Source organism: Haliaeetus albicilla, chromosome 5 (assembly GCF_947461875.1).
Source record: "Haliaeetus albicilla chromosome 5, bHalAlb1.1, whole genome shotgun sequence".
NCBI lineage: Eukaryota > Metazoa > Chordata > Aves > Accipitriformes > Accipitridae > Haliaeetus > Haliaeetus albicilla.
The window spans coordinates 10589723-10613431 of NC_091487.1; the positions used below are offsets into that span (position 1 = coordinate 10589723).

General features: G+C 48.2%; 1 long non-coding RNA gene across 2 annotated transcripts; it reads left to right on the forward strand.

Moving 5' to 3' along the window:
* Positions 1-14574: 14574 nt before the first annotated feature.
* On the forward strand, positions 14575-18855 carry LOC138685407 (uncharacterized). 2 transcript variants are annotated; one of them, XR_011324643.1, is made up of 3 exons: positions 14575-15115; positions 17199-17354; positions 17450-18855. It is a non-coding gene; the product is annotated as an uncharacterized lncRNA (long non-coding RNA). The 2 variants fall into 2 exon arrangements; XR_011324642.1 differs by having other exon boundaries at positions 17199-18855.
* Positions 18856-23709: the final 4854 nt, after the last annotated feature.

A 23709-nucleotide genomic window follows, 5' to 3' on the forward strand; every position in this document is an offset into this window, starting at 1 on the left:
TGCTATTAGCAGCCTGTGCTGCCTCGTGCTTGTTGCATTTGTACTACATTGCCTTGCCCTTCATCTGACTGGTGTGATAAAGAGTGAAAATTATGTCCCTGGCCTTGGTGTTGTGCAGTGAGTTGCTTCAGGCTGGACAAATCAGTCCTCTCCCTGCAAGGTCAGGCTCAGAGAGAAGGATGGGTCATTGCAGGGGGCTTTTATCAGCAGCTGCAAAGCCAAAGCAGCGCTGGCGCTTGTGTGCCCAGAGAAACTCATCGCAGATGCAATGAAGATCTATGGGTCTGGCCCGCCTGATCCCTTGTTCGTAGAATTTTAAACGGTCCCTGTCTCCTGCGTGTCTGGAAGACAGGGACCAGAGGGGACCTGAAACTGGTGAAAAAGGAATGGAGAAGTGTGGCTGAAGAGGTTGGGGGAGCTTTGCCCCTTCCCTCATCGGCAGCAGAAGCTGGCCCGAGAGGGAAAGCTGGAAAGGTATTTCCAGTGCCGCCTTTCTGTGCTTGGGTCTCACACAGGTTTCGGGGGAATCATGCCTGCTGAAGGATTGCGGATGGGCTGGCATCATTGGGGCCTGCTTTCCCCAACAGGGCTTCTTGGTGTGGCTGGAATAGACACTAAAGATGGCTCATTTCAGGCTGCTAAATCTTAAAGATGAGCAGTCCGTGTCGTGGCTCCCGGTTGCACAGTGCAGATCCTGCAAACCACAGCGGTGCTGGCTGTTCTTGGCTGCAGACCCATAACTCTTCCCCAGAGCAGAGGAAGACCTGAGTCCCAAAGGCCATCCTCTAGGAAGTCAGACCAGATCCTGCCGATGCTGCTGAAAGCTGCTGTGGACTCCCTGAATATTCATGTAGCCAAGTATTGCTGTAGCTGTGATGCTCTAAGGATGTAAGCAGTGAGAGGCACGCAGGGAGAGCAATCTTTTGTTATACTCACTTCAGTTTTCTTTTATTTATTAAGAAATCTGTGTAGAGCGTAGGAAAACTGGTCTTTAAATCTGTCATCAGCTTTTAAAAAGACTAGCCCAAAAGCTTCAGCTTGGCATTATCTGACAAATTTGTAAGACAAAAGCTGGGAAAGTGTGTAGGTGCTGAGCTTTATTTTCCAACTCCATGAATGGAGCCGTAGATGAATGGGGAATGGATAGCTCACATCTCCTACCAGCATCAACAGCTCTGCCAGAAAAGGGCTTGTTTCTCCACTGAGCTAACCCTACTAGAGGTAGTTATGCTGGTGTAAGACACTACCAAGTCAGAACAGCAGATTTGTCCCTTCTCACATGCTGGGCATGGGATTCACTCGTTTGACTTCCTCTTTCCATTCCCCCCCGCAGATGCAGTGTGTTCAGGAGCAGTGTTGTACCTTGGTAGCTCCTCTGCCTTGGGATCCCATGTGTCTGGTGCAGCTGCTCTGCTTGGTCTGTCCATTCCCCATCAAATGTGTAAAGGAGATCCTAGATGGGAGGATGGAGGCAGGGTCCCTTACAAATGCCTTGCACTCATGTTCACTCCAGAAATTCCAGATGAGTAAATATCAGCCTTGAAGTGGTTTCTTATAGAAACAGCATGTTGTTTGCCCTGAAAATGAAGAGCCTTTTCTCATTTCCAGAAGCAGTATGATAAATATTTTCATTTCAATATGTTTTTTGTTGGGAATCACTTTCATTTAGCTTCTTCTCACAGTGACTTGGGGGCTAAGAATAACTAGAGTCTAGCAGCTCCTAGCTGGTGAGACATATATTTTGAGAACTGAGTTCAAACTTGCATTACTCATGAGAAGCAAAAGCTCTTCCTGCACTGGGCTCAGCTTCCCTTGGGCCTGAGAGAAAGAAGAGAAAGATCAGTTTTCTTTCACCTCACCAAAATGAAGACCATTAGGAACACACCACTACTCCAGTCTCTTTGCACTGAAGGAGCTTGCTGACAAGCAGGACAGCCATAGCTGCCTTCAGCCCTCTGGCTGGCAATAGTTGATATTCTCGGGTAGCCACTGCTGGAGAAACCCACGCAAAGCTTGTTAGTGAGGTGCTGGCTTTTGTTCTGAAAGTTTGCAAAGATGCACTGTACCCAGACCTCTCTGGGTTCAAGTGCAGAGGAGCCCTTTGCAGCTGGTGGGTTTGCAGTTCACCGGGGGCATGGCCTGGTCCCCTGCTCAAGCTGGAGCCTTCCCCCAGCAAGGGGGCTGCCTTGGACCCTTGCAGAGCCACCGTACACCAAGGCAGCGGTGTGCAAATGCGCCTGTCTACACTGGCCAGCTTTTATCACCTAGCAGTGGTCAACTGGGTTATGAAGACACAGTGGGGCACTGCCCATAGAGCACAAGCCAGGTGAAGCGTGGGATCTGTTGGCTTGGCTGTGGGGTGAGCTGCTTCCTCAGATAGCTGGATTAAAGCTGGTGCAGGTCCCTGGGTTGATGTCTCACCTCTGTTCTACAAGGATGATCTCCAAATTGGTAGCCTTGGTTGGTCTTGGAGGTTTTTGGGGGATCTTCTAATGGTCTGAGGAGGGGTAAGGGAGATGATAAGGCAAATGCAGGGCTCTGCGGTCTATGGCTGCTCTGACTACCCAGCGTGGGGACAACGGGTTTTCAACTGGGCAGTGTTATGCATGCCCTGGAGCTCCACGGCTTGGACATTTGCAAAGCCTCAGGACCGGAGGTGGAAGCTGTGCATTCTGAAGGGGAGAGTCTCGCCTTTTCCCCAGAAGCAGATGAGGACAGCATGGAAAGGTCTGGGTTGCCTGTAACGTGGGAGGTGAGCAGAAATGCCGGAGGAGTCAGGCACTTGGAATGGGAGGGGGCAGATAAAGCCCGTGGGACTGCCTGGGAGGAGCGGGAGGCAGCGTGGGAAGCTTCGCTGCCATGCCCGGGGCAGGGGAATTGTGGAGGGCTCCAGTTTTCGGCTTGGAGGTGGGATTGTGACCTTCAATCCTTTTTGCCTGCTCCAGGCCAAAAAGAGTTTATTTTTAATTTTTTTGCTGAAACCCACATTTTAGTGTGAACAGGACATAGCAAAGAGATTGATTCGTGTCAAATGAAAAAAAGGAAGCAGAAGCAAATATGTATGCTGAAGTGTCTGAAACATGGTATGAAATGAATGGCCAGTTGCTGTTTGGAATTACAGCTGGGCAAAGGCAGCGTCATTGCACTGAGGTTGGTGAGGTTCATTAGATTTCTCTGCCGTGGGTGAGATTACACACTGGAGAAGCCAAAAAGGAAGCTGTGAATCTTGGCCACTTTTAGAATCACAAATCAGTATAGGGGGGAGGAAATTTGGGCTCTGATTAAAAACAGAGAATCGCAGAGCCTCTGGCAGCAGAGACTCATGCAAAGCAACACTCAGCTACACAACATGCTGGTGACCCAGAGATACGGGTATGACAAGGTGCTCTTAAAATAGGAGCGCTGCCAGCAAGCTGCAGTGCTTTCCGAGAAGGTGCAGGAAGATGCTGATAGTGATCAAAAGAAGAGAAGTCTAAGAAAGTTTTCAAGGTTTTCGCCTTGCATGGAGGAAGTGCTAACACACTTCCTTGCATAGTAGGTATTAGTGTGGTGCAGCCACTGAAGAAATGACAGGGGCAACCAGGGGACAAGGAGGAGAGCCAACATCTGGCCATACTTCTGTACCTGGATGGCGAGGCTCTGGTTTCAGAGTCCATTAGGTGCCTGAAGGCCTTTGGAGATGTGTACCTTTGTTCCCATGCCCTTCCGTTAAACAGAGACATCCTGTCTGCCTGTGTTAAGTGAAGATCTGCTGGGCTGTTAAGCTCTGGGTTATGATCCCTGCCAATTTCCCGATGAGATGTGAAAGGGGCTTGTTCACAGACTGTGTGATCACTCCACTCCAGACATCACTGTCCCTGGGAGGGTCTGGGCATCCATATCTGCCAAACCAGGCACCAGGCACTGATGTAAAGATCACAGAGGGTGATGCGCTTTGTCTGGACAAATGACTGACTATTGTTTCCGGGAAGATATAAAATGGTTGATGGCAGTTACAAAATAAACCAGCTATGAGTTGTGGTGTCAGGAAGCCTGAGAGAACACCTGCACAATTTTTTTATCTTTCTTTTTTTTTTTTCTCACATTTAGTAAATACTAGCTAGGAAGAGCTTAAGCAACGCCTTCAGCCTCTGCACTGTGCAGGTCAGGTATGGGGTTGGTGGAATCAGCAGACTCCACTAAATTCCCCTCTGAGGATCAATCTGAAAGCAGCAGTAACTCCAGCCGTGCTGGTTAGCCACAGGCCAGGTGGGAATTTCTTGCCACGGATGGAAAAGTGAGCTTGGGAAGAGCTGCGCCATTGTTTCTAGCTGAGATGCAAGCATCTTGCTTATTGTGCCTGTAACTGGATGTGAACTCCCTGAATTCATGCTGATTTAGAGGAAAAAAGCCCCTCTTCTAGCCATTCTCAATGAGCAAGGTGAAAACATGCCTTGCCAGCTGACTTAGCATGGGATTGGAGGTGAGCAGGCAGCCGTGTCCTCTTTGCTTCCAGGTCTTGATGCTGCTCTGCGAAGCCCCACGAGTACCACAGGCGGCTGGGGAGCCAGGAGAACTGCAAGGCAGCCCCAAGGGCTGGGGAACGGAGCCCAGCACCGTGTCTGCAGGAGAGGCAGGCAGGAGGAAAATCAATAGCACTAAAATTGGGAGCGGACGGCTTGTGCCAGGCTTGTTGGGAGAGCAGCGGGACTGGTTGCCAGGCTCCTTCCGTCCCATCACAGTCATGGTGCAGGAGCCAATAATGCTGCAAATGGATACTGACGTGGTGAGACCTGGTCTGTGGCGAGTGTGTCCAGGTGCGCAGGGAACAGGTATGGTCAAACCCTGCAGAATGTTGCTGTGCCAGAGCAAAGAGGTAAAGCAGAGACCTGAGGATTGGTGACCTGCCTCAGCTACTGACTCATGCTGCGAAGCCAAGTAGCTCCTGTTCACACCTACCTTGTGTGTGTGTGCGTGTACGAGCATATGTGCATGCACCCACTGATGGCAAAGGCAGAGCAACTTTACTTTGAAGCACACCATTCATGCACAGGCTTGGGTGCTTTGCTGAAAAGGACCATGGCTGTGCCTGTCTTGGGGGTACTCATGGTTCAGAGGCCAGATCCAGCATGTATGCTGTTTAGGAAGGGCATCAGGAGCCAGAGCTGCAGGAGGAGGCCATGCTTATGTAGCTGGCGAGAAGCGGTTTGAGCCCTGTTTCTCGCTCCTGGGTGAAAACTCTTCCTCCCCTGAGGATGGGGATGAAGGATGGGGTATGTTAAGCCTGAACGGGAATGACTGAACGCTTGCCTGTGGTGCTGGCAGCGTGACAGTCCCTTTTCCTTGGCCTGGATAGAACCGTGTGTTAGCTTTCTCATCAAAATTATGTTGCATGGGGCAATTAATGTGCATGGTGAGGGAGACGCTCAGGCATTCAATTGGGTAAGAGGAAAGGGGCCCTCGATACTGCTCTATGCTCGGGGTCAGCACTGTAACCCCGGAGCAATACGTGACACCCCAGCCACAGCCCTATTTCATTTCTCCATTTTCTGAGAAAGGACCAAGCGAGGTCCCTAACCCTGGGGCAATGGCTGAAAGAGCACTCCTTTTCTCTGCCTCTGGGCTGCTGGGGCAGCTCTCTGCAGGAAAGGCTGGGTTTCGGTTTGACTGTCTTCCCTAATGTCTGTACCGCTGTGGCTGCGCAGGTGTGAGCAGACCAGGACAGTGCCCAGGGGGACGGGAGCCCCGACCCCACTCACCAGCGAGCTGCCCAAATGCCTGCAGCGAGGGAGAGGAGGATGGCCCTTGCGGCAGTGGTCAGGGTGAATGCTGGACTAAAGGGGTCATGAAATCACTGTCTAAATCCCCCCACTTGCCATTTAGGGCACATATAGGTCTCCATGAGGAAGCCGGAGCCAGGACATTGGGTGCTGCATAAAGTGACATGGTGCTCGAGGGGTTTCAGGATTGCACCTTCAGCTTTTTTTCTGTCATCAAGAAACAGCCCCACTTCCAAAATACTCATCCAGATCCTGGAAATCATCTAAGTCCCCTTGTGGTCCCCAAGTCAGTAAAACCCGTTGGCCTCAGCTTAACTTCAACTTCATGGCTAATTGACGTACCTGTAAATTGGATTGTTTTGCTGAAGATAAGTGGCAACCGATTAAGCCTCCTTCTAAAATATGGCAGTTTGGCACAAATCGTGACCTCTGGTAAATACCCCTTCCAGAGACTTTACTAAGTAGAGCTGTCAAACGAGGACCTGCCTATATTAAGCGTGCCTCAACTTGTCCATCCCTTCTCTGTGTCAACAAGCGAGCGCCCACATCATTTTCCGTACTGCCGGCATCCCTGTTGCAGTAGCGCAGCTCTCTTGCTGGGTACCACACCGAAGTCGATCTTCCTCTCTCTCATTTGCAAAGGAGTTATTTATTGCCCCCAGACTGCAAGATGTGAAGTGGCTCGGGGCAGCCATGTAAAATGTCTTACAGATCATTGATTGCCACAGATGAGAAGACAGCAATTACACTATTTACACCACAGTTGTTTTGTTTTACAGCCTAATTCGCATTCATTCCCCTGTAACAAACTCGCAAAGAAAAAGCACCCGTTCATTGGCGTTACTCATCTGTATAATTAAACAGTAAGTGCCTGATCTGTCAAATAGATAGAGGCTCATTCAGGTTTTGTTTGCAATGTGTTTGCTCAGTGGAAGGGGTGGAGCCCCTCAGAATTGGCACAGCTCCATTAAAATCAGCTGTGTTAAAGTGATGAATGGAGGTCTAGATAGTTACCCAGGCTGTTCTTAAAATGGGCAGGAGTGCTGATTTCAGACAACAAGGTGCTTGCTTAGATTTTTGGGCTCTATTAGCATCTCAAAGCTTCCCAGGTTGAGTGGGCTGAGCATTCAAACCACTTCAGGAAAAAAACCCAAGCATGTCCTCCATCTCCAAACCCTCTCTGTCCCTTTCCCAGGGTACTGGAGAGCATGAGAATGACCTCTTCCCTTCTTAAATCCTAACTTGAGAGTTTCAAAATGGGGATATTGTGTAACAGCTCTTTACCATCTATATCCTTTGCACTTGGATTGTGCACGGGGAGTGAATGAAACTGATCACACCAGATGGCACTGCTATTTGATTTTCTGGTTTATAATTGACTTGCATTTCCTAGCTGCCATGCGCTCGTTGCTCTTTACAGGGAAATGACACAGTGGAGCCATGCGGGCACAGCTCTGTCCCAGATCACTCTCTGTGAAACAACCCCGTGGGAGACTGCATTGTTCTGCTTTGACCATGTCTTTGTGGCTTCATTTAAATCCCAAGGAGATGCAGCTGTGAGGCTCTAAGCCTTGCTAGCCTGGCTTGCAGGGGCTGATTTATTAGTGTTGGACAAGCTTTGCCTGCCTATGTTGCATTTTGCCTGCCTATGTTGCATTCCTTTAGGTTGTCTGCAAGGCTCAGTGTCTGCATCCCCAACTGAGACTGAAATCCCTTTTAAGCAAGGCTTGTAACTCTTATTCTGCCTCATCTCAGGTCACTTGTGTGCCAGTGAATTCACCACAACCATGCAAGACCATATAAACTCCCTATAATGACTGGAGCAGTGCTCCTTTACACTACTTTGTCCAATCACTGCTGTCTCTGTCTACCTTTTCTGCACTTCATCCTGTTGCTGGATTTCACCAGACCAAATCCTCTGAAGGGACACAAATCAGGCTACACTGAAGAAGGTTTGCACTGGCAGAAGACCAGGCTTTCAGTGGAGCATGCTTCATACGAGCCTTTCAAGGGAGGCTTATGGAACAGGCAATGTCTATCAGATGCAAGGGATGTGCCTTTTCCGGACAACCCAAGCAGGAGCTGCGAGTACTGCATTTGTCATTTCGCATTTTTCCAGAAATACTAAATGAATATGCACTGAATATGTGGGCCTTTGGAAAAGAAGGTTTCCCTCCTAGAATATGAGGACAGGCATATTCCAGGTTTTTCCAAAGAGTCCTCGCTTTTTGCAGCTCAAGCTTCAGACTTTTTTATGCTTAGGTAGTGACAGCGCGTGTGCCCTTGACACAGGTGAAGGAGAAGCTTTCATTGTGAGTCAGCCTGCTGACTATATGCCACCTTCCTATCATGTGGTTCTGGTTCCATGGGTTTGGATTTTTTAATTTTTTTTTTTTTTTTTTGAAATTCATGTATCTAGTTCTGTGTTCTTTTATGGTTTTTAGAGAAGTGATACCTTCAGACTGAACACTCTTCCTGTGCAGACAGCACTGGGGGTAATGGGGAGTGACTTGAAATAGGTATGAATCATATCTGCGCTGCACTCCTGTGAACTCAGAAAGAGGAAGTGGAGCCATCTGACACGGATCAGTCCTCCCTACGTTACCCACACACATCCTCCAAACTTCTGGCACCTCGGCATATGCTGCTTACCATGGGTACTGCTGGTGAGTCAGGCAGAGAAATGCAATGCTTTCCCCCATTTAGGTGCATGTACCCTTAGTGCAACAAATATACGTACTTCAGCAAGGAGGTATTTTACGTGTGTATATCTCTTTACGTTTCTGTCATTTCTACCAGAACTGGATTGGCAGCAACAAGGCATGTGCTTAGCTTTTAGATTAGGTTCCTAATAAAACATTGGCTCGAGTGCTCGGCTTGGGAAAACTAAGCTTTCAGTTGCTTGGGGAGATATTTTTCTACTCAGAAGTGTGGATTAGTTGGGTAAATAAACTGTATTTTGCTGAAGGGAGAAAAAAAAAATCTGGTAGCTCACTCTGTTCTTGCTAATGGCACCCACTTTGCAGACTTCCCCATCTCTCTGCTTCTTTGGCACCCCAAACCTCCCAGAGCTGCTTTAGGTGAGGGTGACAGCTCACCATGAGTGCCTGGACAATTAATTCAGATTCTTCCCTCTGCTGCAGTAATAACATTTCCCCAGCTTTCTGCTATGTCTCCTCTTTGAACAGAAATACCTCCTAAATGTATGGAGATTGCAGAAGTTTCAGGTCTTTAATCTCCTTTCTTTCTTCCAGATAGATGCCCATAGAGCCTCCTGCGAATTTGCATATTTTTTTTGCCAGGAACTTAGGTTTCATCCAACGAGCAGTGTCTGCAACTTCAAATAGGGTTTAAGAAGCTCTAAGGGTAAGCAAAGAATGGTGCTGGGATAAGGCCAGTGACCTTGAGGGTTTCCCCAGGGAAGCAAGAAACCCATTGAGAGGCAGGGCAAGACTTCACTGGCATTATGCTGCAAGGTCAGCCTAGTGCTCCTTGTCTTGCTGATTTTCCCTTAATAGCCTAGGCCACTCCATGGTCAACTTGTGAGTCTGGGAGCTTAATTTAGGCTGAAATTCCCCCACCTCCTGCAGTCTCCTTGTCCCTCTTCAAGCAGCAGCAAAGTCAGGAGGTAACTTGTGAACTGGATAGTCTGGACAGGTTTTCATGGGCCTGGGAAAATCCATGTTCGTGACCCAGAAGTTACTTCACTGCTTAGTTCCACATCTTGTCCCTAAACCACATGAGAAAGGAAATTTTGGGGTTTGCATGGGCAAAGCAATGTTTCCTCCAGCTTAGCCTTGTTGTTGGAAAGAGATAAATTCCTTTCTGCCATGTTTCTGAAAGCCAGACTAACTGCCCAGATATTCAGCCTGAAAAGTGTACACAGTGTATAAAAATGCAGCCCAAACAACAGAAATTTGAAAAGTTATAGGGAAGAAAACCAAGGTAAGCACAGAGTAACCTTCCTTGAACCAGTCCTAACAAGCTCATCAGTCCATAGCAAAGTGTTGCTCAACATTCTTCTGTCTGTTGCTCTTGCGGGTAGGCACCACTCCACTTACGAGATTAGATAGTCTATATCTGCAAATCCTACCAAGCACACATTGAACCAGCAAGTATCTTAAGAGGAGGAGGTTTATCTCGGTTCTCAGGAAATCTCTTTCTTTGGGTTCTTATGCCCTTTGATTTAAGACATGACAGCAGGAAAATTAGCCACCAGAATTGTGAAATTCAAATATAAGTATCACTTCTCTGCTGCGATTCTTGAGTAGAGGAAACTTGAAAAGATCGGCATGTCCCTAAGAAAACACTTCCTTAAAAATGAAAACTAAGGAAGTAGAAATTAGGATCTTCATGAAATACACCATCTCTCTGACGATCTCAGTATTTCTACTGCTGACAAAGTTTACTGAAGTTGACTTAGTTCCCACTGAAATCTCCAAAAATATTTCTGTTGATCTGAGGGGGATTTGATCCAGGCCCTGCACAGAAAATCAAGCAAAATAGTCCAAGAGTCAGCTGGTCATACACAGTATTTTGTGTCTCACCCTCTGAGAAGCGTCTAAGGCTGCACATACTGTTTCATTGCTCCAGGGTCTTGGGCCACTTGTCCACACTTGCCCCCTCTTGCAGCTTGTTCTGTTCTACGCACTGGCATATTTTTCATGTGGAAGCAGAGTGTGTTGGTAAAGGGAGGGAAGGGCTGGCACACACCCACATCCCATGATAGCAAACTGGGAAGTGGCTGCAATCTGGGAGCTCCCAGATACCTTAGCTTAGATTTATCATAAAAGAACACATACAAGTCAGTGTAGGGACTGCACTGTTGCTCCTGCCCTGGAAATTAGCCAATGCAGCCATGCTGATTTGTACACCTTAAAAACCAGAGAAAGCAAACAGAGAACTCAACCAGAAACTCACCTTGCAGTAGCTCTAGAAATGGGCAGGTTATTACACTTGGTACTGCCAAAACAGGAGAATATCTTAACGTGGAGCTGTCACAGATAGACCATCCCTTGGGCTCCTTAAGCCATGGGAAGAACACTTTGGGGAAGACCTGCTACAGCTCAGACAGCAGCAACAGATATTTTGAGGTGATGTTAGCTGTAACAGTCCCGAAATTTATGCAAATAACTAAGTCTTTGTCTCTGAAGGAACTTCAGGCAGGTGTGATGTTGTTCAGACTATTCCCAAAGTGCATCTTGCAGGCACGCCTGAGCAAAAGGGCTTTTTGGTGACCGCATCCTTCCCTGTGACATGCTCGTGCCTCAACCAAGACCCAAGCCTGCCTGTGTCAGCCTCCAGGAGACCCCCGTCCCAAGGAGCTAATACAAAGGGGACGGAGGCTGTCAGGGGAACATGGCAGGGGGATGCCCTGCCAGAAGCAGCAGAGCAGTGCCCTGCTTTTGTGTCTCTACTCACCACGTCCTCCGAAGTGGACATACCTCTCGGCTTCTCCAGCAGAGAAGCAGCATTTCAGGGCAGGGAGCTGGACCGGACCAGCACGATGGCCAGGTCATGCTGGCAAGAAGATGTGAGGAGGAGGTTCACTTTGCTTCCTTGGCTGCACGCTGTGAGTGCTAGGCTGTTGTAAATACTCAAACCTCCTCCGTGACCACTGTCAGGCAGCTGTGCCTGCGGTCTGGGAAGGCGGGCGCTCTGCCTGGTTGGGCACGAGAGCCAACAGCTCTGCTGCTGAGCCTGCTCTGGCAGAGCTGAGTGAAATGCCGGCTTGCTCAATCCTGGCAAGCCCAAGGGCTGAGGCTGAGCGCTGGTGCCTTAGGAGTGCCAAAGAAGAAAGTCTGGGTGTTTCTGTGGTCAGGTAATAACCGAATTAAGACTTTCTTGAGCTGAGACCTTGGCTTTGCACCAAAAATTAGCTTAAATCCTTTGTGGCATCCAGTCCTCATTTTTGGTCACAGTTCAGCTCCCTATCGTTGCTACACATGAATATTTTTACCCTTCTTACAAGTGCTTTTTTTTTTTTTTCATTATTTATCTAGTCTGACTAATTGCCTGGGCATTATTTCTGTTCCCTGTTTGGGACCTCCCCCCTTGTCCTCTCCTATTATAGTGTGATGTCAGCATGAGTACTTCTGGCATGAACGTTTCTGTTAATACAAATTCTCACCGGCTTTTGCAACGCTTCATGTGTGCCAACATCCAGGGCTAGTGTAAAGCTGAGGTAGCAAATGCTGCCATACAGTCTTCCTTCGAATGAAATCTCATGAAGAAGGTTGTGGGAGATGTCTGTATCTGCCTCTAGTTTATCCAAACATTTGCTAGGAGAATGGGACTCTCCAAAAGCATACATGATTATTAATGAAACTCAGGATTTGGATGTGTTAGCTCAATTTCACAGCTCCCTCCAAGTAGGGGGGAAGAATATTTAGGCCTGATAATAAGTAATGAATCCAGATGTTTTTAAGAAGATGAATCCATAGCCATAGGCTGTAAATCAATCCCCTTTGTCAAAAAAAGTGTTTTAAAGTAGGGTACAAACTATTTCAGTAGTTTAGGACTACTGGTCCAAAGATGCTGTCTGAAATTCCAGTTCATCTGTGCTCCAGCAAGGCTTTTGCTTAGAGGATGCAAGCAGCAGCATCTAATGTTTGTTTTCTCTCTAACCTACTGCTGAGTAATTGAATCATTCCAAGCACCAGGCTAATGTTTTTCCTCCCTAGGAGAACATAATGTTACCAGGAAAAGGAGAGAAGGAAAAAAATAAAAAAGGCAGCTGCAGGTGTTTAGTCCAAATGCCATACAGTGTGTATCTGAGACCAGGAAAGAGCATTTTCGTAGCTGAAGAAAGTATTCAAAAAGCCAAGTAAGCATGGTGCTGAGTGGTGCTGAGCCCCTGCCGGCAGTGGGGTCTAGGAGGGTATAGCAGACCTGGCTGATGGCATGTAAATGCAGATAGGCAAAGACAAAAATGTAGGACCTGACTTGTGGTGTATTTTTCAACACTGTCAGTGTAGATATCTGAATTATAGATGCTCGGAGCTGCCAGAGCACCAGCTCAACAGGCTGGCTGTTTCCATACAGCAAACAAGATGCTGACAGAGGATAAGTAAATAAGATGCTGAGAGAGGACAACCTGGGATCATTTTGACTCTTAGCAAATACCCAAAACATGTATCCACCTTCCAGTGGTGTAGGTGGGCTAACCACTTTGCACTAGGACCTGTTGTGAGTTTTTAATTCACTCTCCTGTGAGCAGGCAGAGAAATTGGGCAGAGACTGCTGCTCCACTGTTCTGGGCAGAGGCTGGTAAACTCATCACAGCTATTGCTGCTATCACCTAGTTGATGCCAAAGTATCAAAAAGCATCTCTTTGTCATTCTGTGTTTTGGCCTGCCTGCCTTCAGAAGGATATGGGCACTTACCGAAAGGAAATCATTTTTTCCTAGTAGCGCTGTCACATAAGAGGAATAACTTTTGGGAGAAGGATGGAGAGGAAGCTACCAAACCGTGTTGGGCTGCATTAGCAAGAGCAGAGGCAGCACGGTTTGGCTTGTACATGAGATCCGGAGATGTTACTGTTATGCACAGAGACGTTAGTTGTCCAGAGGACCATACAGTGCAGAGAGACAACACTAACAGACAGGAAGCCTGACAACTTCCAATTCAGAGATAGGGCATCTCTGTGGCTTTTGGAGTCTATCACAAGCACATTCTCCCTTGGAGAATATAGAAGGAAGAGGAAAGAAATTAAATTATTTAAATAGAGCGTTTCCTGCATGTCTGCTGTTTGCTGCTTCCATGGACAAGGTGCTGGGGCTGCCCGAAAACATCTAGCAAAGCATTTTTTATTTTACAAATGAAAACTGGGTTTTGCACAAAATGGTTGTCTTTTGAATGTCTGGTTTCTACAAAAAGATTCAATTTGGGGTTTTTAGTTGATGAAGTGTGTCCATGGGGTTTTCTTTTTTTTTTTTTTCTTTTTTTTTTAGCTCCGTAAAAGCTTCTTTTTTCCAGAAGAAAAAGAAATTTTATCTGTATTCAACCTGCTCTCCAGAGCACTAAGACAGGTAGATCAATGGCTGCATTTCACCTGTCCCTTACAAGCTGTATCTCTATTATCAGTGGTCACGTCAGCGATGACTGGAACGTGACCCTGTTCAAAGCCCCATCCAGGAGGAGCCACCCCGGTGGGTGCTGGCTGGTGGCGCTGCCATGCTCCAGGAGGTCCCATGTCACTCAGCTCCTCCACCCCAAGCAGCGTTTGGAAGTGATCCACGTGGGCATGTGTTTGCCCTGCTCTGCTGTGCCTGCTTCGCAAAGGGAGGATTTCAGCTCTCAGATGTGTCATTTCTGCCTTGTTCGTGAGCACTTGGCTCGGCTAAAAATATTACGATGTCATCTCAGAAGTTGTATTGCTGTGGCCACCTGTGATTTCAGCTCAGCTGCAGCATCCCAAGAAAGCAGACTCGTCTGGGTTTCCAGCCGTATTAGAGCACCAGCATAGAGTGCATATGGTAGATGTGATGGGGGAGAGCAGATTACTGTCTCCATTATGTGGGTGTGGAGCAGAAGCAACTCAGCTGAGGCTGGTGCAATTGTACACGCACAGCTTGGATCGGAATCCAACCCTTGACATCAAAGAGCCCTCAGTGATTTCCCCCCCGTCCCCCACCCAAGGTTTATTTTAGAATAATGAGATCAGCGTCCTAAATAGTTTCAATAGAAAAACCTTTCAAAGGTGTAATTTCCTGCTACGAGTTTGGCAGTTGCAGATACAGTTCGGAAGCATCTCTGCTTTATCAAGGGTCTATCCGTAATCTGTTCACTGGGTTGACAACCTACCAGTGCCACAGGGGCTGTCACCTGCCTTCCTGCAGCTGGAGAAACACCAGCCCAGACTCTGACTTGGGCTTTCTGGCTAGCTGGAGAGCTCAGGTGCCTGATGCAGATCCGATTTACGCTGCTGAGTGCCGGGATGCAGCCTGGCTGCCTGGGGAGCTGCATCCAGAGCTGCATCACTGGCCCCGGCTGTGACTTGCCTAAAACCAGGCAGCGCAGCTCCACTCTGCGGGGAAGGAGGGGAAGCAGACGAGGAGCTGGCACAGGGGATTTCTCCGTTCACTGGCACCCAGTGGTTTCATCCCCTGCTGGGACGGTGAGAAGGATCCATCGGTTCCCCCTTACCCCCAGGTCTTGTCCCTTCTGCGGTGCGGGGCTGGGAGCCCCAGCCTTCCTCAGGCTGCGTTGGAAATCTCCCCTGGGATGCGCTGCGACTCCTTCCACTTAACATTTTTTTTTTCTCACTTACAGGGTTGGAAAACAATAGCAGGTGACTTTGGGGGGACATGGGACCAGCAAAGCTCCTTGAAGGACTTTGCTTTCCATCTTTGAAGGTGTGTTTCTGCCCATAGGGGATGTCCGTGGCAAAATTCCCTGTGACTCCCTGGGGAGCGGCACTGGGCAGGGGTTAATCTTCAAATGCTTCACCCGCTGCTGCCAAAACCTCCACTTCTAGGTGACAGGCCCAGACCTTACAAAGGGGTGGCCCCTTGCCCATGTGGCACCTAGAAAAAAATCTCTAGTACCGTGCTGCTGGGGCTGGCTCTCCACTGATTAAAACTCACTAGGTTTAAAAGGTCCTGAGCATCCCTGGTCCTGAGTATTGCTGGCCCTGACAGAGGGTCAGCTGATTGGGGAGTGAACCCTTTTCTTAGGGACTAACTGCTGGTGGCAAGGTGTCGTGGTTTAGCACCACGCAGCTGCTCACTCGCTTCCTCCCCACCCAGTGGGATGGGCGAGAGAATCAGGAAAAAAAAGGTAAAATTCATGGGTTGACATAAGAATAGTTTAATAGAACAGAAAGGAAGAAACTAATAATGATAATAGTAACAATAATAAAATTATAATAATAGTAAAAGGATTGGAATATACAAAACAAGTGATGCACAATGCAATTGCTCACCACTTGTTGACCGATGCCCAGTTAGTTCCCGAGCAGCGATCCCCCCAGGCCAACTCCCCCCAGTTTATATACTGGGCATGACAGCGCATGGTCTGGAATACCCCTTTGGCCAGTTTGGGTCAGCTGCCCTGGCTGTGTCCCCTCCCAACTTCTTGTGCCCCTTCAGCCTTCTTGCTGGCTGGGCACGAGAAGCTGAAGAATCCTTGGCTTAGTATACACACGACTTAGCAACAACTGAAAACATCAGTGTGTTATCAACATTCTCCTCAAACTGAATCCAAAACAGAACACTATACCAGCTGCTAGAATGAAAATTAACTCTATCCCAGTCAAAACCAGGACATAAGGCCAGTCCATGGTGCAGCAAGAAAGGCTAGTGATGAAACCAGGCTGCCTCTGCCGGGGCTGCCAGCTCTCCGTTATGGGGGGTGAGAGGGCTGAGTACTGCCAAAAGACCTGTCTGATGCAATATTCCAGGTGAGCTGGGGAGTGTGGCAAAGGCACACTTGTGAGATCAGCCAGGCTTGGCTCCAGCAGGGATAACTCGCGAGGCTGATCTGAACAAGTCACTGCTCCATGTGCTCCCTTGAGTAGCAAGTGCTGAGGGTGTTCTGGGGCATCCAGCAACGGTTAGTGAATGACCTTTGGCAGCTGATTTCTCCCTGAGTAGTTTTGCCCTGGGTTGAACCTCTCCCAGGCTGCCCTTGGAAGATCACCAAGTGAATAGTGCAGCAACATACAGTTTCAGCTTGGTATTATTGAATGGGTCCAATTGCTTCCCTATTATTTTGGCTGACAAAGCCAGTTGTACCCTTTAACTGTCACAGCTTCCAGCAAGCTGTCTGCTCATCTCTACCCCTAAATGTCATCAGCAGTGACATGGATCCCTGAGAGTCTTGTTAGTGTGTCTTGCTGGCGGCACCTCTACTTTTGATCCCAAATGACAGTCTCAGCCATCTGTACTTCAATCCTGGTGCTCAAAACGGGCAAGGAGGCTGCTTTCCTTGCCTACTAGCTCATGCCAATCTCCAGCATTGGCATGCAACACTGGGGATATCTTTTCTTCCTTTTGCCAAGTCAGGTAAGGTTTCTTTGGTGGTAGGCACTTGGATGGATGTGTGTTCAATGCACTATTTAGCTTGTCTGGATCTGTTCAAATGCACAGCTTGTTTGCTGCCTTGATAACTGTGCCGTGGCTGGAGACTCTGCCTTGAGCTGCCTTTGCCATTCCTTGTGTTGCTCTCATTATATTTTCTCTTAACATGCCGTGTAGTCAGGGAGGTACCTGCCGACTGCTCGTGTGCTTGAAGACTGGAGTCTTTTAGCAGCTTGGATGTGAGGAGATTGGGGATGTAGTCTGCTTCAGTTGCCTGGTTTTATTCTGCTCATGTTTTTACCATATGAATATTTCATCCCAGCTTTGGCCTCACTTGGATTACAAAATTACACAACTTTATTGAAGCTGCTGTATCCAATACCAATGGCAGCCCTATTGCTTATTCCTCCCTTCTCAGGCTTGTCATGTCCCAAACCTGGGCCTTGGTCATTCAGCTTCTGCTTGGTGCCATGTGACAGCTGTCTCTCAGGCAGCAATACAGCATGTTGTGACACCTCTCCAGGCACCTCTCACCCATGATGATATATCCAGTTCTCATGTGCTGCCAGAGAAGGTACTTGAGTGCCTGAACATCTTGTGTGTAATCTAGAATCTCCTCAGGGGTGTTTGGATCCTGCCAAGCTTTAATTTTGCTTTGTTTAATTGCAGGTTTGGTTTCTTTTCTGTGTGATGCTGAGAAATGCCTGGGAACCCAACCTGCTTACCGTCAGTCTCTTTGCCTGCTTACCTTCTGCTTTCTCCTTAACCTTCTGCTTTCTCCTTAATCCCTATCACTTCAAATCAGTAATACTTTTTTCCTCCTCTTTCCTGAAGCTTTGACATAATGATTTCTCTTGCAGTAATTACTGTTGATGACCTTGTGTGGCATCTGCTGATATACCCTGCCCTTCACCGTTCAGAAGTAAAGCACTTGCAGTGCATTTTTTTGCACCAGATTTTCCTCCTCTGCTTTGTCCTTTGTCCTCCTCTGCATTTCCTTGTAAATAGCTTCTGGTGCTGTTTTTCCATGTGTTTCTGGGCTTTTCCAGGCCTGCTCAGCAAACTTAGCTTAGCTCTGTGTCTGCTTCATGCAGGCTGCCTTTGGAGGGAGCCTTCTTAATTATGTCTGTGCACATCTCCAGCTCTTGGGTGGCAAATAGAGTTTCTCTGAGCATTTCTGAGCATTGCCCTGGCTTCTCGGTATTGTCTCTGCTGCCTGTCAAGGACAGGCTCTTTCCCCTCTGCTGTGAGCCCACAGACCCTACAAGGCTCTCTGAAACAAGTGATTGAATTTGTCCTGGCTGTGGCTTGTGCCCCTGCCTTACGCAGGAGGTCCCGGGAGCACGTTTTCTTGGGGCTCTCATGCAGGTGCTGCTTGTGTGCGTGGAGCAGAGGAGCTGCAGCGTGTCCCTCTGCACGTAGCCACGCACAGCTGGCGGCTGCTCCCCCTTCTCCTAGATGTGACTCCAAGCAGGGGCTTTGGTCACTGGCCTCAGGAGAGAGCACAGCTGGCTGGAGAGGGGCACGAAGCTCTTCACAGCACCAGGATGCTGTTGGGATCAGGCGTTGCAGTGCTGGAAAGGGACTGTGAACACGATAGCGGTTGCGGTGCTCGTGAGATGTACAGATCAGAGCTACGGGTGAGCCGGACCCAAATGCCACTGGTCACTCTCGGAGGTGATGGGAGCCTGCGTTATGTTGTGGGCAGAAGAGTGTGATGGGACTTGGGCTCAGCTCTGCTACCACCTTGCTGAGTGCCCTTAGTCTTGTCTCTCTGCTCTCCAGACCGGGATTTCTCTGTCCGTTACACGGGGGTTTTGTGGCTTTGTGGTTCATTTTAAGATCAGCAGATTGACACCTGCACTAAAGATAAGCCTTATTCTTGTATCAACATGTTTCCTTCAGCAGGACTAACCCTAAGCTAACCACTGATCCAGACAGTCTTGGAATCAGCTGGGGGTTTGTACATCAGTTCTTTGTTGATATGCCATCATGTCCAAATTGTGATTTATGATGCTAATGCTCTCTCAACAACTTTCTAATTTTTTAATAAAGATACTTTCATGAAATATTCATCTTCAAGCCCAGCCTTATTAATGTGTTTAAGGTATAAACGGAGTAATTAGTGGAGCAACAACTTCATTCAGTTTAACAGACTGGCATGGCTGGGAAAGAAAACCTGCCTCCTCTGCAGCTACCTTCAGGTGGGGGAGCTGGGAAGGCAGAACAGCAGATTAGTAACCGCTCCGCTGATGTCTTCTTACTACATCAACTTTATATTGGCAAGAAAATTGCAGGCTTCCCACTTTGACATAGTTATGGTGATAAATTAGGTATACAGAAGAGCTAATGATGAAATTAAAAGGAGTTATGAATATATATTAGATCTCTTTTCCAAGGTCAACTCTGGATGACACAGCAAAGATATTATAGTAACAGGCAAGTGTCAGTCAGTGATGGGCAGCATGTTGCTGAAGCCCGGACACTAATGTTTAAGGGTGTACAAAGAGAAGGAAGAAGATAAGAGCTTTCAAGTTCATGGTATCTCCCTCTGCTCTTGGTGGAGCCCTGTTTTTAATAGGCAATTTTACCTGCTGCTACCCTGATGACTAACTAACGCCAGCACCCTTCACACTAGTGTGCTTCGTTAGGAAGTTGTGCAAGTGCAGGACTCGAGAGCTGAGCTCTGGGTGCTTGGTGCCACAGACACACGTCCTCTGGGGATGTCCAGTGTCCCAAAGGATGGAGAGCTGGGATTTCAGATGCTACTCAGCAACTCAGGACGCAGTTCAGTTTACTCAGCCCCATCCCAGTCTCCCATGTATGACAGGGCAAGTTATTTAGGTTGACATTTCAACAGTGACTGGAGATTTTTTATTCTTTTAAGCACCTTCATATTTGATTGTTAAGCTAGGGGCAACTAAACTGAATGCAAGCCAAAGCTGCTAGCCTCACCTCTGCAGGTAGGGATCTCTCAAGTAGCACATCCCAAATACGGGGCTCAGAATTGCCAGTCACCTCTGAAAAGCCTGTCCTTACATCCTCTGTCTCCTGGTTCCCTGTGGTGCACACAGAGATAACAGCGCTTCCTTTGCCTCCAGGAATGCTGAAGGCATGGACACAGTAAAAGCAGAAGGGCACTCTCAGACTCAAGGGGATCAAAAAAGTGTCTTAAATAATTTTTTTGGCTTTTTTTTTTTTTTTAATTTGATTCTATTTCCAAAGTCATTGTAATTACTACCATACAGAAGTCATACCGCTCTGCAGGCTTTGCCCTGCAAGTGGCTGCTGCGTCATTCCAGAGGAGCTGCACACCCTGCAGGGAAACGCTTTGTGAAGCAGTTCTTGAGAGACGTTCCTGTGCTTTCTGAGTGATACGAGAAGTTTTATTCTCATTTCACCAAGTGACCTTGCCCAGAGCTGCCACTCTGAAGTAAAGTCTCTACAACTCTGGGAGTTGTGTGTATGCAGCAGATTTTTGTCTCTACTATTTTTTGGGGGTGAGGATGTCCTTTTCTAACATGAGGGTATTAAACTGATCAGTTTTCCTTCCACTTTTGTTTGCAGTTTGTAGAACAAATGGGAATGAGCTGGATTTGCTTTTAATTGGTGTGCAAGTGTGTCTGGCTTCTACCCCAGTAGCAGAGAAGGGATGTCTGCTCCCAGAGGAGTGCCTGGGCTGTCCCAGCTCTGCAGGAGCTGGGAGCTACTGCTTCTCACGAAGGAACCATTACAAACCAGTGTCATCTCGTGTCAGGGCACCATGGGCCAACCTCGGGGGAGCAAGGGGTGGGGAGTGCCGTACTGGTGTACGGGCCCTTGCAGACGAGCTCTGCTTCTCCGGGCTGAGATCAGGCTGGCAAAACACTCTGGGCAAGCATGAGCGGGTCCTGCAGCCACCCAGCAAAGTGGGTGGGATGGAGACACCGCAGGTCAGTGTGCCAGACCAGACCCTGACCCCTAGTTCTCGCCTCCTCATTCTCCCGAGTACTTTCTGGCAAATAATCTAATATATGGGGCTTTTATCCTCCTTCATTTCCAGCCCTTGGAAAGGTGCTTGGAAAAGCCTTCCCGGTGGGAATGCGGCTCTCCCCGTCCCCCTCCGTCGCCTGAAGCTGCGTGTACCCAAACACCTCCCGTCCCCCGGCGAACCCGCCGTTGCGGCAGTAGCCGGCTTGGGACAGCAGAGGGAGACGAAAGCCCGGCGAGCGGCCGGGGCGCCGGGTCCTGCGGGAGCCGCCGGAGCTGCTGCCGGCCGGGGAACCGCTCGGCAGCTCCCACTCGAGCCCCGGCTGGGTCCCCGGCTCGCCCTTGGGGAAACTGAGGCACCGGGAGGCTGGGATTGCCCGCGGCACGGGGCAGGGCGAGGCTTAGCGTGGGATTTCGATGACTCGGTCGTCAGGGTGGTTTTCAGTCCTTGCTGGGATGCCCAGCTCTCCCAACAGCGCAGCGCGGTTCGGGGACTGATCTCGGGTGGGCTGAGCCCTCTGCTAGGTGCTGGCTCTACACGGGCACGGTACACGCCTGCTCGGTTCCCTGTCTCCACTGGCCACACCGGGGGGTGGTGGTGGTGGTGGTGGTGGTGGTGGTCCCCAGCACTAAACGCAGGCATCAAAGTATTCACCTGTTCAGGTGGCACATGTTGCCCTAACGCTCATTTCTGCCTCCTGTCAAGCACTGGTGATGAGCCAGAGAAATAATCTGCCGGCTCAAATCTGACCCACAAACCGTCAGCTGGAAGTGGGGAGGTGTATGAAGATGTACCTAATTTTTCAGATGTGAACTGCCTTCAAGTTGTCTCTAGTGCCAAGCATTATCTGCCTGGTAATTTTATCAGGTAGGGAAATATCATGTTTACAATCTTGTATGCAATATTGAAATTCCCAGCCCAGTGGGAGCCAAATTCTGAGGCAGAACAGATTTCCAACTTGCTGTTTCTAGGAGGCAGCACCCCCGGGGGGGGAAAAAAAAAAAAAAAAGAAAACAGAAATAAAAGAAAAAAGAAAGAAGAAAAAGGAAAGAAGAAAGAAGAAAAAAGAAAGAAGAAAAAGGAAAGAAGAAAGAAGAAAAAAAAAGAAGAAAAAAAAAGAAAAAAGAAAAAAAAAGAAAAAAGAAAGTAGGAGTAAGAAGCCAGTAGCTGCTGATTAAGGATCACAGCACAGCCAGCAAAACGGAGGAAGCACAGCCTTGTAGGGCTGGCTTTGGACTCAAGAAGGGAAGGGGTGCCTCGATGATCTCTGCATACTCTTGCATTCCCTAGAAAGAGTTTTGCAGCCCCTCCAAAACTCCAGCTACCAGGTGCATGCTGCTGCAGGCCGGTGCATTCACATCCCTTGTCTTTGGAACATGCTGCTCGTGTGAGGTGGAGTGAAGCAGGAGCTGTTGTCAGCCCGCATGATGAATGTGGGCTCTCTGCAGTAATGGGGGATATTACTTTAAATGGCTCAATAACGCTATAGCTTTGCTATCTCCTACTCTGTAATACATAAACTCTTTTGCAGACCTAGATGGAATTTCTTTGACATCTCCTCGAATTGCATTGTTTTAAGGTACTTTTGCATTTTTATTGGCAACCCAGTTGTAATAGAGAAAATCCATATAGCATCAATGCTGCTTTCCAGGAGACGCCTGGTAGCTGTGAAATATAAACCAATAAGGTCTTGCACTATAGCTTAATCTTATCAGCAGAATTCAGGTAGTGTGAGGCAGAAATTGTGCTACTAACAAGTGTTTTCAGCCATCACTGCCTTGATGAAATGGAATGGAAAAATCAGAAAATAGAGCTGTGTCTGGATCCACACAGCTCCTGAATACAGCAGCACAGAGAGAGGAGCTGGCTGTGCCAGGCTGCAGCCTCGTGATTAAAATAAACAGTTCTGTGCTCCTTGTATACTGTAATGCTAACACTATTCTGGGGAGCCTCCCAAGCCAGGAAACATCAATTCTGTTCAACTACAGAGACAAAAGGCAAGTGATCACAAGAAAATGTGGGTAGTTTGCTGATATTTTTAGGGGCTCCACTCCTTCTAGGTTAAGAAAGAAGTGAGGGCTGACAGTGCCTTGGGGATTGCTCTGGGTGTAAGCCAGAACCTCGATTTATTTCCATTCCCTTAGGAGAAGAGCTATAGGTGAGGCATCATTTCAGCTGCTGGGATTTTGATCTCTGCAAGCTTTTTGAATGACTGACTGTGGGTTTTAATATTGACTTCAGAAGATGTGCAAAATCCACCCTAAAAGCTCGCCAATACCGTATCTTAATGCCCCCCATGTCTCCTGTCTAATTTCCTACCCTGTGGTGCTGTGTGATTATTAGACAGCTTACACAGCGTAGTTTAAACTGGAAGAGTCTCTCTTTCTTAACAATTTATAGCCCCCAATTATTAGGGTCTTAAAGTCGCACAAGCCTATGTTCATAAGGTAGCTCTCTGGAGAGCAGGAGGTGACTACTCAGAAATTACTGCATTTAGCTCAGACATTTATCTCAGAAAGAACAGCAGAGAGATGCTTAAAGGGGCCAGTCGTTGGTGTGGGACAGCTGCAGAAATTTCAGATGTGTGTGTGGCCTCCTTGCTTCCTGTGATCTTAAAAGGGCTGATTTGCATTCACTCCCCTTCTTTGGCTGCAAAGTGCTGCCTTAATGGTCATGGTCCATGGGCAGATATCCATGCTAAGGGAAGCCAAATCTGCTGGTTTTCAGTACCCAGAGGGTTTCTCCTCCCCATCTGACTTTGGTGCACCTTGGACTCTAAGGTTTCCTCACATCCCAGTCCCATAGAGCCAGGCTGCAGCAGTCTTTCAACCCCAGATCCATGAATTAATGCAGGCAATGCACACACACATGCAAACAGACTCATGGTCTCTTAGGTATCTGGCCCCAGACCTCTTCTCCAAGTCTTTTTGTGCTGCATCACTGTTAAGCAGACATCCCT